This window comes from Pogoniulus pusillus, chromosome 26 (assembly GCF_015220805.1).
Source record: "Pogoniulus pusillus isolate bPogPus1 chromosome 26, bPogPus1.pri, whole genome shotgun sequence".
Taxonomy (NCBI): domain Eukaryota; kingdom Metazoa; phylum Chordata; class Aves; order Piciformes; family Lybiidae; genus Pogoniulus; species Pogoniulus pusillus.
In genome coordinates this window covers 15,096,870-15,109,833 of record NC_087289.1, presented here as the reverse complement: position 1 = coordinate 15,109,833, position 12,964 = coordinate 15,096,870, and positions in this window count along the sequence as shown.

The window sequence follows — 12,964 nt, the reverse complement described above, 5'->3', positions numbered from 1 at the left end:
AGATTTGGAGTGTAACATACACTGACCTGCATGCTAGAGGTATCTGTATTGCTTGGTGCTTTTTCCAAGTTGTATCCAGCTCACAGATCAAGTTAACTAGATCTCGCCTAGAAAGCTCTATGGATGAGGGCCATCACATGGCACACACAGGGCATCTTGGTGATCAGGTCTAGTCAGCATGGATTTATGAAAGGCAGGTCCTGCTCAAACTAGTTAGGTCTTCAATGATTACAGAATCATAGAATCAGTCAGGGTTGGAAGGGACCACAAGGATCATTTAATTCCAATCCCCTGCCATGGGCAGGGACACCCTACCCTAGCTAGGGCTGACCAGAGCCTCATCCAGCCAGGCCTTAAACACCTGGGGTGTATTTAAGACTGGGGTCGGAGTGGCTGGAGAGCAGCCAGACAGAGAGGGATCTGGGGGTGCTGATTGATACCCACCTGAACATGAGCCAGCAGTGTGCCCAGGTGGCCAAGAGAGCCAGTGGCATCCTGGACTGCATCAGGAATGGTGTGGTCAGCAGGAGCAGGGAGGTCATTCTGCCTCTGTACTCTGCACTGGTTAGACCACACCTTGAGGACTGTGTTCAGTTCTGGGCCCCCCAGTTTAGGAGGGACATTGAGATGCTTGAGCGTGTCCAGAGAAGGGCGACGAGGCTGGGGAGAGGCCTTGAGCACAGCCCTACGAGGAGAGGCTGAGGGAGCTGGGATTGGTTAGCCTGGAGAAGAGGAGGCTCAGGGGTGACCTTATTGCTGCCTACAACTACCTGAGGGGTGGTTGTGGCCAGGAGGAGGTTGCTCTCTGCTCTCAGGTGGCCAGCACCAGAACAAGAGGACACAGCCTCAGGCTGTGCCAGGGGAGATTTAGGCTGGAGGTGAGGAGAAAGTTCTTCACTGAGAGAGTCATTGGGCACTGGAATGGGCTGCCCGGGGAGGTGGTGGAGTCGCCGTCCCTGGAGCTGTTCAAGGCAGGACTGGACGTGGCACTTGGTGCCATGGTCTGGCCTTGAGCTCTGTGGTAAAGGGTTGGACTTGATGATCTATGAGGTCTCTTCCAACCTTGTTGATACTGTGATACCTCCAGGGATGGGGCCTCAACCACTTCCCTGGGCAGACCATTCCAGGCTCTCACCACTCTCATGCTGAAGAACTTCCTAAGATTCTTTCCAACCAAAGTGATTCTATATTCTCAATCAAAAGTAGCATAGAGATATGTTTACAAAGATGGATCTGGATACAAACATGAAGTCGTTGTGTAGCAACACTCTACAGTCAGCTGCTTCTGCAGATGGGAAGGCTGTGTGCAGTGTTGGCAGTAAATTGTTAGGCTGGATACATTAATTGCATGATAGAAGGTTGCTGTAGCTTGACTTACTATTAATGGTTTTCAGATGGATAAAATCCTGAGTGGATCATGTTCATATTTGTCCACAAGACAGGACAGACCTCATTGCTGTCTATGACTACCTGAAGGGAGGTTGTAGCCAGGTGGGGTTGGTCTCTTCTGCCAGGCAACCAGCAACAGAACAAGGGGACACAGTCTTAAGTTGCGCTGGGGGAGGCCTAGGATGGATGTTAGGAGGAAGTTGTTGTCAGAGAGAGTGATTGGCACTGGAATGGGCTGCCCAGGGAGGTGGTGGAGTCGCTGTCCCTGGAAGTGATGAAGCAAAGCCTGGATGAGGCACTTGGTGCCATGGTCTGGTTGACTGGATAGGGCTGGGTGCTAGGTTGGCCTGGATGATCTTGGAAGTCTCTTCTAACTTGATTGATTCTATGATTCTAAGACTGTTTAGGCACAGTGTGGGGGTAATTGTAAGCATCCTGCCCATGGACTGTAGCTGCTGGGAGCATTAATTGACTTGGATGAAATGGATTGTTTATATAATGCCCACACATTGAGGTTCTGTGTCCTGACAAATGGTGTGTGAATGGTCTAAAAATAGATATATTGCTGATTTATTTGTAAAAATTAATATGCTTGAGAGTACACAAGAATTTGAGAGGGTAATGTAAGCAGGTTGGTGAGAAGTAAAAGCTCATTTGGAATGCCACAAGGCCAGTGTTGGAGCTAGTGCTGCTTTCATAAGACACTATGGTAGAGTTTAAATTTTACAACATTCCTATATTCCAAATCCAAACCAAATATACTCATTTTTAACTTTGACATTTGCTCTTCTGTGATTACTAATACCACAACTGTGTTGTTCTATCCTCATGCATCATGTATCTTTTGGACACAAAGCAGGCTTCCAAATCCTCTTTCATGCAAGGGAATTGACCTTCTCATTAGCTGGAAATAACACTATGATAGGTAATCGATATTTAGTTGAAATACCAGCATTGCTCATTCTTATTTCTGGAAAGCATTCAGATTAAAAGCAAAATGTTTAGACTGGGCTGTGTATGGCAAACCTGCCTTTATACATACAAATCCAGTGTATGCAGGTGTTGATGTGGATCTACAAACTGTGGGTGGACATTTCTGAAGCTTCTTACACATCAGTTTGATCACAGGCTCACAGGATATTAGGGGTTAGAAGGGACCCAAGGAGATAGAGTCCAACTCCCCTGCCAGAGCAGGACAATCCTATCTAACACAGATCACAGAGGAACACATCCAGACAGGCCTGGAAAGGCTCTGGAGAAGGAGACTCCACAACCTCTCTGGGCAGCCTGTGCCAGTGCTCTGGGACCCTTACAGTAAAGAAGTTCCCCCTTGTGTTAAGAAAGAACCTCTTATGCTGCAACTTACACCCATTGCTCCTTGTCCTATCCCAGGGAGCAGTGAGCAGAGCCTGTCCCTCCCCTCCTGGCCAGCTCTCAGATACTTATAAACATTTATCAAATCCCCTCTAAGTCTTCTCTTCTCCAGACTAAAAAGCCCCAGGTCCCTCAGCCTCTCCTCATTAGCCATGCCCTCCAGTCCCCTCATCATCCTCGTAGCCCTCTGCTGGACCCTCTCCAGCAGATCCCTGTCCCTCTTCAACTGGGGAGCCCAAAACTGAACACAGTATTCGAGATGAGGTCTCCCCAGGGCAGAGTAGAGGAGGAGGAGAACCTCCCTTGATCTGCTGGACACACTCTTCCTAATACACCCCAGGATCCCACTGGCCTTCTTGGCCACAAGGGCACACTGCTGTGCCATGGGTAACTTGTTAGCCATGGAGGACCCCCCAGCTTCCTCTCCACAGGACTGCTTTCCAGCAGATCAGCTCCCAGCCTGCACTCAAGAGCCTGTATCAGAACATGAAGCAATTGTCCTGAGTGCTGCCAGGTTTCCCTGCTGCCAGGACCCTAATGAAAGAGATCAAAGGCTATTTTTTTTTTAAGCTGCTGTAGAGACTTGGTAGAAAGTCACTGTTTTTATCCTCACACTTAAAAAAATGTGGCAGATAGAAATTGATGCAAATATTGATTAGCATTTGGAATTGTGAAGTCAATTCACTGTTGGCATTTTAAAAGCAAATGCACCTTCACCTCCCCATTTCCCATAAAGTCAAAGGAAGAACTAAGTGACTATCTGAAAATGTAGCTTCAGCTTTTAATGGAAGTGTGACCTACTATGCCCTAGTTCAGCTCAGGTCTGCTTGGTCTGTAATCAGCCTGCTGGTTTGGTAAGCATGAAAGCCTCTTTGCCACTCACGTCTAATGAGGCTGTGTGAAGTCTGTGCCAACATATGTATATTTCTAGTGAATATGAAGAGACCATTGCTTAGTCTCTGGAGATTGGATTCTCTTTAGATTTCTTGGCTATCTTCTCTAATTTTACACATCTTGTTAGGGGTGTTGGTGGTGGTTGTTGTTTTATTTGTTTGTGTTTTGGTAGGGTTTTTTGTGGATTGGTTTTTGTTTGTTTGAAGTTCGAGGTGCAAATACTACAGTTATTGCAGGACTATAAAGGAGCACTTCTGCCCTGTCTGTAGAAAGAAATAAATAGAGACAGCTCCTATGAGGAGAGGCTGAGGGAGCTGGGATTGGTTAGCCTGGAGAAGAGGAGGCTCAGGGGAGACCTTATTGCTGTCCACAACTACCTGAGGGGTGGTTGTGGCCAGGGCAGGTTGCTCTCTTCTCTCAGGTGGCCAGCACCAGAACAAGAGGACACAGCCTCAGGCTGCGCCAGGGGAGATTTAGGCTGGAGGTGAGGAGAAAGTTCTTCACTGAGAGAGTCATTGGACACTGGAATGGGCTGCCCGGGGAGGTGGTGGAGTCGCCGTCCCTGGAGCTGTTCAAGGCAGGATTGGACGTGGCACTTGGTGCCATGGTCTAGCCTTGAGCTGTGTGGTAAAGGGTTGGACTTGATGATCTGTGAGGTCTCTTCCAACCCTGATGATACTGTGATACTGTGTGTGAAATGCATTTCCTTTTACCCTACCATCTATCTCCTCTACTCACAGCTCATTCATGAGAGCTGCACAGGCAAATCTTTGTCTAGGTCTGCTTATAAAATGATAATCACAGCAGCCTGTGTTATTTAACAGCTATAATCAAATGAGGTGGTATTCCTGAAACCCCCATCTCACTCTCCCCTAGGGGTACTGAATGTGTATGAAACTATAGGCCATAGCATCAAAATTAACTTTTTGCTTCTGCATAGGCCATTTCTGTTCTGCATGAATACAACAGAGTGCTTGAGTCTTACTTTAGTAGTAATGATGAAAATGTTTGCAGGTACAAACCCAAGCCCCACAGTCACTGCTCTTTGTATGGATGATGGAAATTGATTATTCTGGTCCTTGTTATGTTTGGGGTTACATCCATAACCTGTCTTTTGGCCAGATTGGATCTCAGTGCAACACAAAGGCACAAGAATCCAAGCCTTGATATGGCTTATACTTATGATGTGGCATATCAAAACTGCAGCTACGTTTTGCTGTTGTTCTGACAATGTCTGTATAAAGTAGAGGAAGAGAAAGTAATGGTCAGATGGTTTTTCCTCAACAGAAATACTCAGGTTAGGCTAAAAATATATTTTCAAAAATAATCTGCACTGGAATAGAATCAACCAGGTTGGAAGAGACCTCCAAGATCATCCAGGCCAACCTAGCACCCAGCTCTTGCCAGTCAACTAGACCATGGCACTAAATGCCTCATCCAGGCTTTTCTTGAACACCTCCAGGGATGATGACTCCACCACCTCCCTGGACAGCCCATTCCAATGAAATAGAAAGGGATCTGGAGGTGCCAGGCAGAAAGGGATATGGAGGTGCTGGTAGAGAGTAGCTGAACGTCAGCCAGCAGTGTGCCCAGGTGGCCAAGAGAGCCAATGGCATCTTGGCTTGCATCAGGAATGGTGTGGTCAGCAGGAGCAGGGAGGTCATTCTGCCCCTGTACTCTGCACTGGTTAGACCACACCTTGAGTACTGTGTTCAGTTCTGGGCCCCCCAGTTTAGGAGGGACATTGAGATGCTTGAGCGTGTCCAGAGAAGGGCGACGAGGCTGGGGAGAGGCCTTGAGCACAGCCCTACGAGGAGAGGCTGAGGGAGCTGGGATTGGTTAGCCTGGAGAAGAGGAGGCTCAGGGGGGACCTTATTGCTGTCTACAACTACCTGAGGGGTGGTTGTGGCCAGGAGGAGGTTGCTCTCTTCTCTCAGGTGGCCAGCGCCAGAATGAGAGGACACAGCCTCAGGCTGCACCAGGGGAGATTTAGGCTGGAGGTGAGGAGAAAGTTCTTCACTGAGAGAGTCATTGGACACTGGAATGGGCTGCCCAGGGAGGTGGTGGAGTCGCCGTCCCTGGGGCTGTTCAAGGCAAGATTGGATGTGGCACTTGGTGCCATGGTCTAGCCTTGAGCTCTGTGGTAAAGGGTTGGACTTGATGATCTGTGAGGTCTCTTCCAACCCTGATAATACTGTGATACTGTGTGATACTGTGAAAATACTTAAGCATCAATAGATCTTCAAGTTAGTAACATGAATTTCATTGGCAGAACTGAGAGAAGGTGATCCAAATGGGTCTCTTACAGCCCAGTCAGTCAGTAGTGCCCTGGCAGAGTGAGCCCAGCTGGATGCTAATGCAAAGTAAATTGAGAATGAAGCTATATGCCCATTCTGACCACACATAAAACAATCTGCTGAGTCTGAAAATATTTTAGAGTAAGGATCAATCCATGTACCTCAAGGTTAGTTTTAGTTAAAAGAGGTTTTGGGTTTTTTTTCCTGTCTTGTCATTCACCCTCAGTTCCCTACATGCAGGAAAAATATTAAGCTGATAGTATTTGATTCAGATGATAAACCATAGGTAGGGGCTGTTGCATCTACTAAGCTTAGGTTGTGTTCAAGTGCTGTGAGAATTGATCAAATTGAAGAAGAAATGATGGTTCCTTTTGTTTGATCTTCTGACACATCATTTCAACTAGTTTGAAGAGGTAGGAAACCCTAAACATCCCTAAGGAGCCGCAGTGCACATTTTTGTTCCTCAGGAGTGGATGACATGTTTTAAAATGGAGTCTTGTAGGCATGTCTTTTTGAACAATAAGATAGTCTCAACATGTTAATGTGACACCTGCTCACCTAATGCAGCAATGGTTGCAGATGTGCTGCTTTTCTGCATTCTGCAGTTGCTTCTGTCAAGAAAAGCTGGCGTTGTTGTAAAATGGCATTCTGGAAGTCACTGCTCTTGTTCATCAACCAGTATTGCAGGAAGCCTGCAATAAGTCTGAGTTTGTATAACAGTAATAGAGGAATTATTCTTTTCTCTATGTATCATATCTTATTAAAGCAACTACCAGCAGAACTATAGTGATTAGTAGTCATAGAATCATAGATCAAACAGGTTGGAAGAGACCTCCAAGATCATCCAGTCCAACCTATCACCCAGCCTATCCAATCAACTAGAAGGTTTGTGTTCCAGGCCCCTCACCAGCTTAATCACCCTTCTCTGGACACCTTCCAGTACCTCAATATTTCTCTTGAATTGAGGAGCCCAGAAATTGGATGCAGAACTCAAGGTGGGGCCTGACCAGTGTTGAGCACAGGGGCAGAATAATCTCCCTTGTCCTGCTAGCCACACTATTCCTGATCCAGGCCAGGATGCTATTGGCTCTCTTGGCCACCTGGGCACACTGCTGGCTCATGTTCAGCTACTCTCTACCAGCACCTCCAGATCCCTTTCTGCCTGGCTGCTCTCCATCCACTCTGTCCCCAGCCTGTAGTGCTGCTTGGGGTTGTTGTGGCCGTAGTGTAGAACCCTGCGCTTGGCCTTGTTAAATCCCATTGGCCTCAAAACAGTTTTAAATTTTGAAGTGTAAATGGCTACTGAAGTAATGCAGGGATTGGAAACAACCCCTTGAAAGTTTGAGGTTTAGCATCACTTAAGATGTGGCTCTTACTGAATGAAGTTGGAAGTTAAACAATTGTAATTCTGCAAGGTGCTGATGATTTTCCCAAATGTTTCTTAAAATCAAGTGGACCAGAAGAAAAAAAAATCACTTACCTGTGTGTTCAATGCTTCACCACTCTTGCAGATGTTGGACATGCAATTGCTTTGTGGGAAACACTGGAATTACTGTGGCAGTTTTGACCAGTGACTTGGCTGAACTATTGTGTCTTCTCTCCAATCAGGAATCACAGTCTAGATATCCTGAGTTCACTAGATTGCCAAGAAAGAGATAGACAAGGATTGGTTTGGGTGTTAGCCCCACACTTGTGAAAGTCACCCAGACAAGACTCAGCCAATCTGGAAGTTAAGGAATGAAGCTTTATATTCACAGCTTAGCACAATATACAAGCAGATAGTTACAATATCTATAGCTATATGCAGAAATATACAAATTAAAAGTAATACAGAAACACAACAGCCCTCCCAGAAACCAGAGTCCCCAAGAGGGACTCCAAATCACCCTTCTTTCCACCCCTCTACCTTATCACAGACTTTGCCTTATGTTCAAGGTGAGTTTGGCAGATTGGCCAGGAGGGTTAGGAAGCTGAAGGATTAGTTACACAGATGGCAGGTTAGAGAGAAGCTCACCTCAAAGCCAGAGAGCAAACTGTGTTATCTTTCTTTGTGTTCTTCTTATATATCTCAGCAGGCCTATTAGTGCAGTAGATATCACCATTGTTTCCCTTTCACAGCCTATCATCTAATTCTTCTCACCAAAATATCCCAGCTAGCTTCAAACTAGCAGAGTTGGTTTTGAAGTCACTGTGCGTTGTTGCAGATTTAATCTTCCAAATGGTGCTGAGAAACACAGCTCTACAGCAGGGCTCTTGCCACTGGTGGCAAGTTTTACTCCCCATTTCATCCTTCAAAGCATCTTTGCTTTAGTCCCAAGGTGGAAACACCTTTCTGTTCTTCTGTTCCTACTTGTCACTGCTATGCTATTATTGCTGCTTTCATGTAAATTGGAGAATTTCATTTTAAGGAAGCTATTGCAAATGAAATAGTTTTACTGAAAACTTGTAATTAGTCCTCGTTCTTAGCCTCTGACTCTTTCTGGGAGGCTGTTAATGCAAAAACAAGGTTGATGTGTGAAGATGTTCTTTTGAGAGAGTTCTCTGCCTCCCAGTACTAGTACAAATCATCTGATTTCATCATCTTTTGACTTTGTACTCCGTTATCCTCCTTTATATATGCCTTTGTCAGCTATTTGTTTAACTGCTGCAAGGTGGGGTCTTTTTGGAGGAGGTGGGAGTCATGTTTTATTACCCTGTGACCTTTTTACTTGTCAGAGACATATGTATCTGTTTAACTGAATTTCAGATGTGAAAAGAAAGCAGGAAAGAAATCTGAGAAGAAAATCTCTATATATAAGACAATATTGGCTTCATTTTTTTTAATAGCTCATCTTTTAATAGCTCATTAATACCTGTGAGATTCCTGTTCTTCACTGATCAATTCTGCCTGTGAATTTTTATTCTTAAGTAAAAGTAGACACTGCAAGAGTGGGATGCTGCTTTCAAATTTATCATATTGGTGGGTTTTTTTTGTTTTAGATTAAATTTGCCAAATTAATCTATCAACAGTTTTACAGAGCAGAGAAACATGCACATTTTCCTTGATGCCCAGGAGAGCAAAGGAAGTGTAATATAAAACATGAATCAACATTGATGATGGATGATGTTGCTTCTTGTGGTGTCTTATTCTCACCATTTCAAGTGCAGAGTTTGCAGAAACTGAATATAACCTCTATTTTGCCAGAAATATAAAACCTATCTCTTTCTTTTGAGCATGTTTTATTCTCCCTCTAGGAGAGGGAGAATGCTTAAGCTGCAGTATTAGTTTAACCCAAACCTTCTTAACAAAGTGTAGGTATCATATTAAAATAAAAGAGTATGAATGTACATGTTCCAAAGGGTGCTGCATATTGTTGTGGTAAGTTGAATATAATGGACATTTATGTTCATCAAGTGATGAACAGTATACATTTGCAGTGTGCACTTGCAGCCCAGAGAGCCAACCAGATCCTGGGCTGCATCAGAAGTGTGGCCAGCAGGTCAAGGGAGGTGATTCCTCCCCTCTGCTCTGCTCAGACCCCACCTGGAGTACTGCATCCAGTTCTGGAGTCCCTATTACAAGAAGGATGTGGAGATGCTGGAGCATGTCCAGAGAAGGGCCGTTGGGATGCTCAGAGAGCTGGAGCAGCTCTGCTGTGAGGACAGACTGAAAGAGTTGGGGCTAAGTCTGGAGGAGACTCCCAGGTGACCTTCTTGTGGCCTTTCATTATCTGCAGGGGGCCTACAAAAAATCTGGGGAGGGACTTATAGGCAATCAGGGAGTGGCAGGACTGGGGAAAATAGAGCAAAGCTGGAGGTGGGGAGATTCAGACTGGACGTGAGGAGGAAGTTGTTCAGTATGAGAGTGATGAAAGTCTGGAATGGGTTGCCCAGGGAAGTGGTTGAGGCCCCATGGCTGGAGGTGTTTAAGGCCAGGTGGGATGAGGCTGTGGCCAGCTTGATCTAGGGTAGGGTGTCCCTGCCCATAGCAGGGGGGTTGGAACTAGGTGATCCTTGTGGTCTCTTCCAACCCTGACTGATTCTAAGTGTTAATTGACTTTACTTTCAAGACATGTTGGCTGTTTGGCATGAAAACACTTACTTAAAATATTCTCATCATTTATATGCAACTGTTTCCTATGAGTTCATATTGGAAAGCAATTCATCAGTAACTCAGGAGCCATGCCTACTTGGTACAGGAAGTGCAAGGACAGGTATGGAAAGAATTTTATTGTGGGGAGCTAATAGAAGAGTAAGAAAATCCTGGAACAGAAGTATAACCACGTGTATTCTGAGAAGCAGCCAGCACTCAGTTTGATATGCAGTGGATGTCACCTTTGCAAATGAAACACTGGAAGCATCCTTAGCAGTGAATCTAAAAATGCAAAACTCAGCTATGCAGAAAAGGGAAATTAAGAAGTAATTTTTATACTTAGGTGTGATTAAAATTGTAGGATAGTTTTTAATCCTTTTGGGATGAGCATCCTGATGTGTCATTTGCTGGCAATAGTCTTTGCTCTTAGGATTCACCCCAGGCTTCAAGGAATTATGGTTCACATGCTGAATTATTTTGTGTTGAAGCTTACAGACAAGCGGCATGAGGAGTAGCCCTCTTGGGATCAGAGTGGCTGGGGATAGGGAGGAGAAGAAAAGAATGGCTTTCATTTGCAGCTAACGTCGCAGTGCCAGAAAGGGCCCTAAGTATATCACACTGGAATAGATTTTTGGGGAATTTGCAATGAGGTATAGTGCAGCAAAGGGAAGCTGCAGTACAAGCAGAATAGAGTACTTCATCTTACAGCTTCACGTGTGACCCAACAGATGATACTCCCAGCCCTTTGAAATGGATGCTTGCTGCATGACAACTAACTGTAGGCAGAGAATGCACCTGTAGGGTGCTCCAGCCAGAACACCAGCTGGACTTTAAATGCTGGGGTGCCATGAATTTATTCTCCCATATTCTGTCATCCCATGTCCTGCAATAGGTAATTCCTGGTGATGACTAACTTGAAGATGCAACCATCTAAAATATTTCATCTTCATCTGAGTATCCTTTCTTCTACACCAAGGCATTGGAAGAGTAAAGGAGTCCTATGGCATGGTTGTTAACAGCTGCCTTTGTGGAGCTCTAAGTTGAACTATGGTTTAGAACTGTTTGGGTGTTACCTACCCCCTCACACTTAAGAAAATCACTCAGACTCAGCTCAGCCGAGCTGGAGATGAGGATGGAGCTTTATACTTACAGCTTAGCACAAGATACAAGCAGATAGTTACTGTATCTACAGCTGTAGACAGAAATGTACAAGTTAAAACAGCAATACAGAAACACAACAGCCCTTCCTGAAACCAGAGTCCCCAGGAGGATCTCCCAACCACCTTTCTACTTCCACCCCTCTGCCTTATTCCAGACTTTGCCTTACATTCAAGGTGAGTTTGGAGAATTGACCAGGGGGGTTAGGAAGCAGAAGGATTAGTTACATAGACAGTAGATTAGAGAGAGAAGTGCAGGCAGCCAGAGCCAAAGAGCAGCTCTGTTATCTATATTTATGTTCTTGTTTTTTACATCTCAGCAAGCCTATGAGTGAAGAGGACATCACCACTGTTTCCTTTTCTCAGCCTGTCATTTAATTCTTCTCACCAAAATATCCCAGCTAGCTTCAAATCAGCACAACAGTGTCTTGTTGCTGAATGTTAGAAGTGTTCTTAGATACATCTGCTTAGATGTACACTTTGGGGCAGTTGTGGTTTTACATGAAGGACAGACAAATGGTATCTAAGAAGCTTGGAGACTGACTGCTTTCACGTTTGGCAGTAGTGATAAAGGGAATTAGATTTCTGGTATCCTAGCTTGTCAACCCAGTGTTACCTGTAAGTACATAGGGCAGTCAAGCGTTGATTTCAGTACCTGTATTCATAAGAAGGTGGAAGAGAACAGCTTTCTGACTCTCATGTCAGCTACACTAGAAGTGAGAAGCAGGAAAAAAACCCATGAGAGCACAGCAATTGCTCAGAAACTATTTTCTGATGAGGATTGTTCGCATCATAGGGATTAGGCAATTGGCTATTTTTAGACACCTATAACTTTTAGAGGCAATTCGAAGCAGTAGATATCACCTTGGGCACATTTTTGAGCTGCCAGAACAGTACTGTGAGATAAGCAGGATGTCTCTCAGTTTGGAATCATTAATTTCCTTCAGGATGGGGACTGCATAAATTCAGACTTGCATGTTACAAGCTCTGTGCTAAACAGCTTGTGATAGTCTCTGAGAAGGAAAGTCAGCTGGGCACCAAGTTGAGTGGTAAGAAGGGAGGAGCTGTAGCAGCAGCAAGGATACCCATTTGCAGATGTTAGTTTATTTTTTCTCTCCTGCAGGCCTGACATTAAAGGAAATAAAGGTCAGAACCAGCAGAGGAATAAACATTTTTAATTGAAGCAAAGATGCAGGATGGGTCATGAAGTATTTTTAATTTAAAATTAAAGAGAGGGAGGATCAAGTTAATTGATCAGCTCTGGCTCCCTGATGCCGCTCTGGTCTCCTAAAACAATGATGAAATTGGGTTAAATAGCCAATAGCAGGACCTGGTCCCCTCCTTAGATGTGGAGGTTCTCTAGTTGTGGGCAAGAGAAATTCAGAGAATAGAATTGCTCCAGCTACGCTGCCCTGCTCTCCAAGCAGCGTGTTACCAGCAAATCACAGAACTGGCACTCCTTGGAATTACATTGTCACCCATGGAAGAGTTTGGTCTCAGGTTTATGGTATAAAATATCACTTCAGTGGGCACTGCATTTGTAGTGTTCCTTGGCACTGCATTTTCCACCTAGCTGCAAGCATGCAAACTGGCTTTTGCATCTTGTCATTGGATTTGTGGACCTCTAACCTGTGTTACACAGAGTTACTTGTAAATAAATAGAGGTTTGCCTGAATTGAGTTGAGATTAGGTTCTTCAGTGTGCTCCTTTTAATTTTGGCCACACTTCCTTTAGTTTAGACTAATCTGAATTATCAAAGCAGCACAAAGTAATTGAATTGC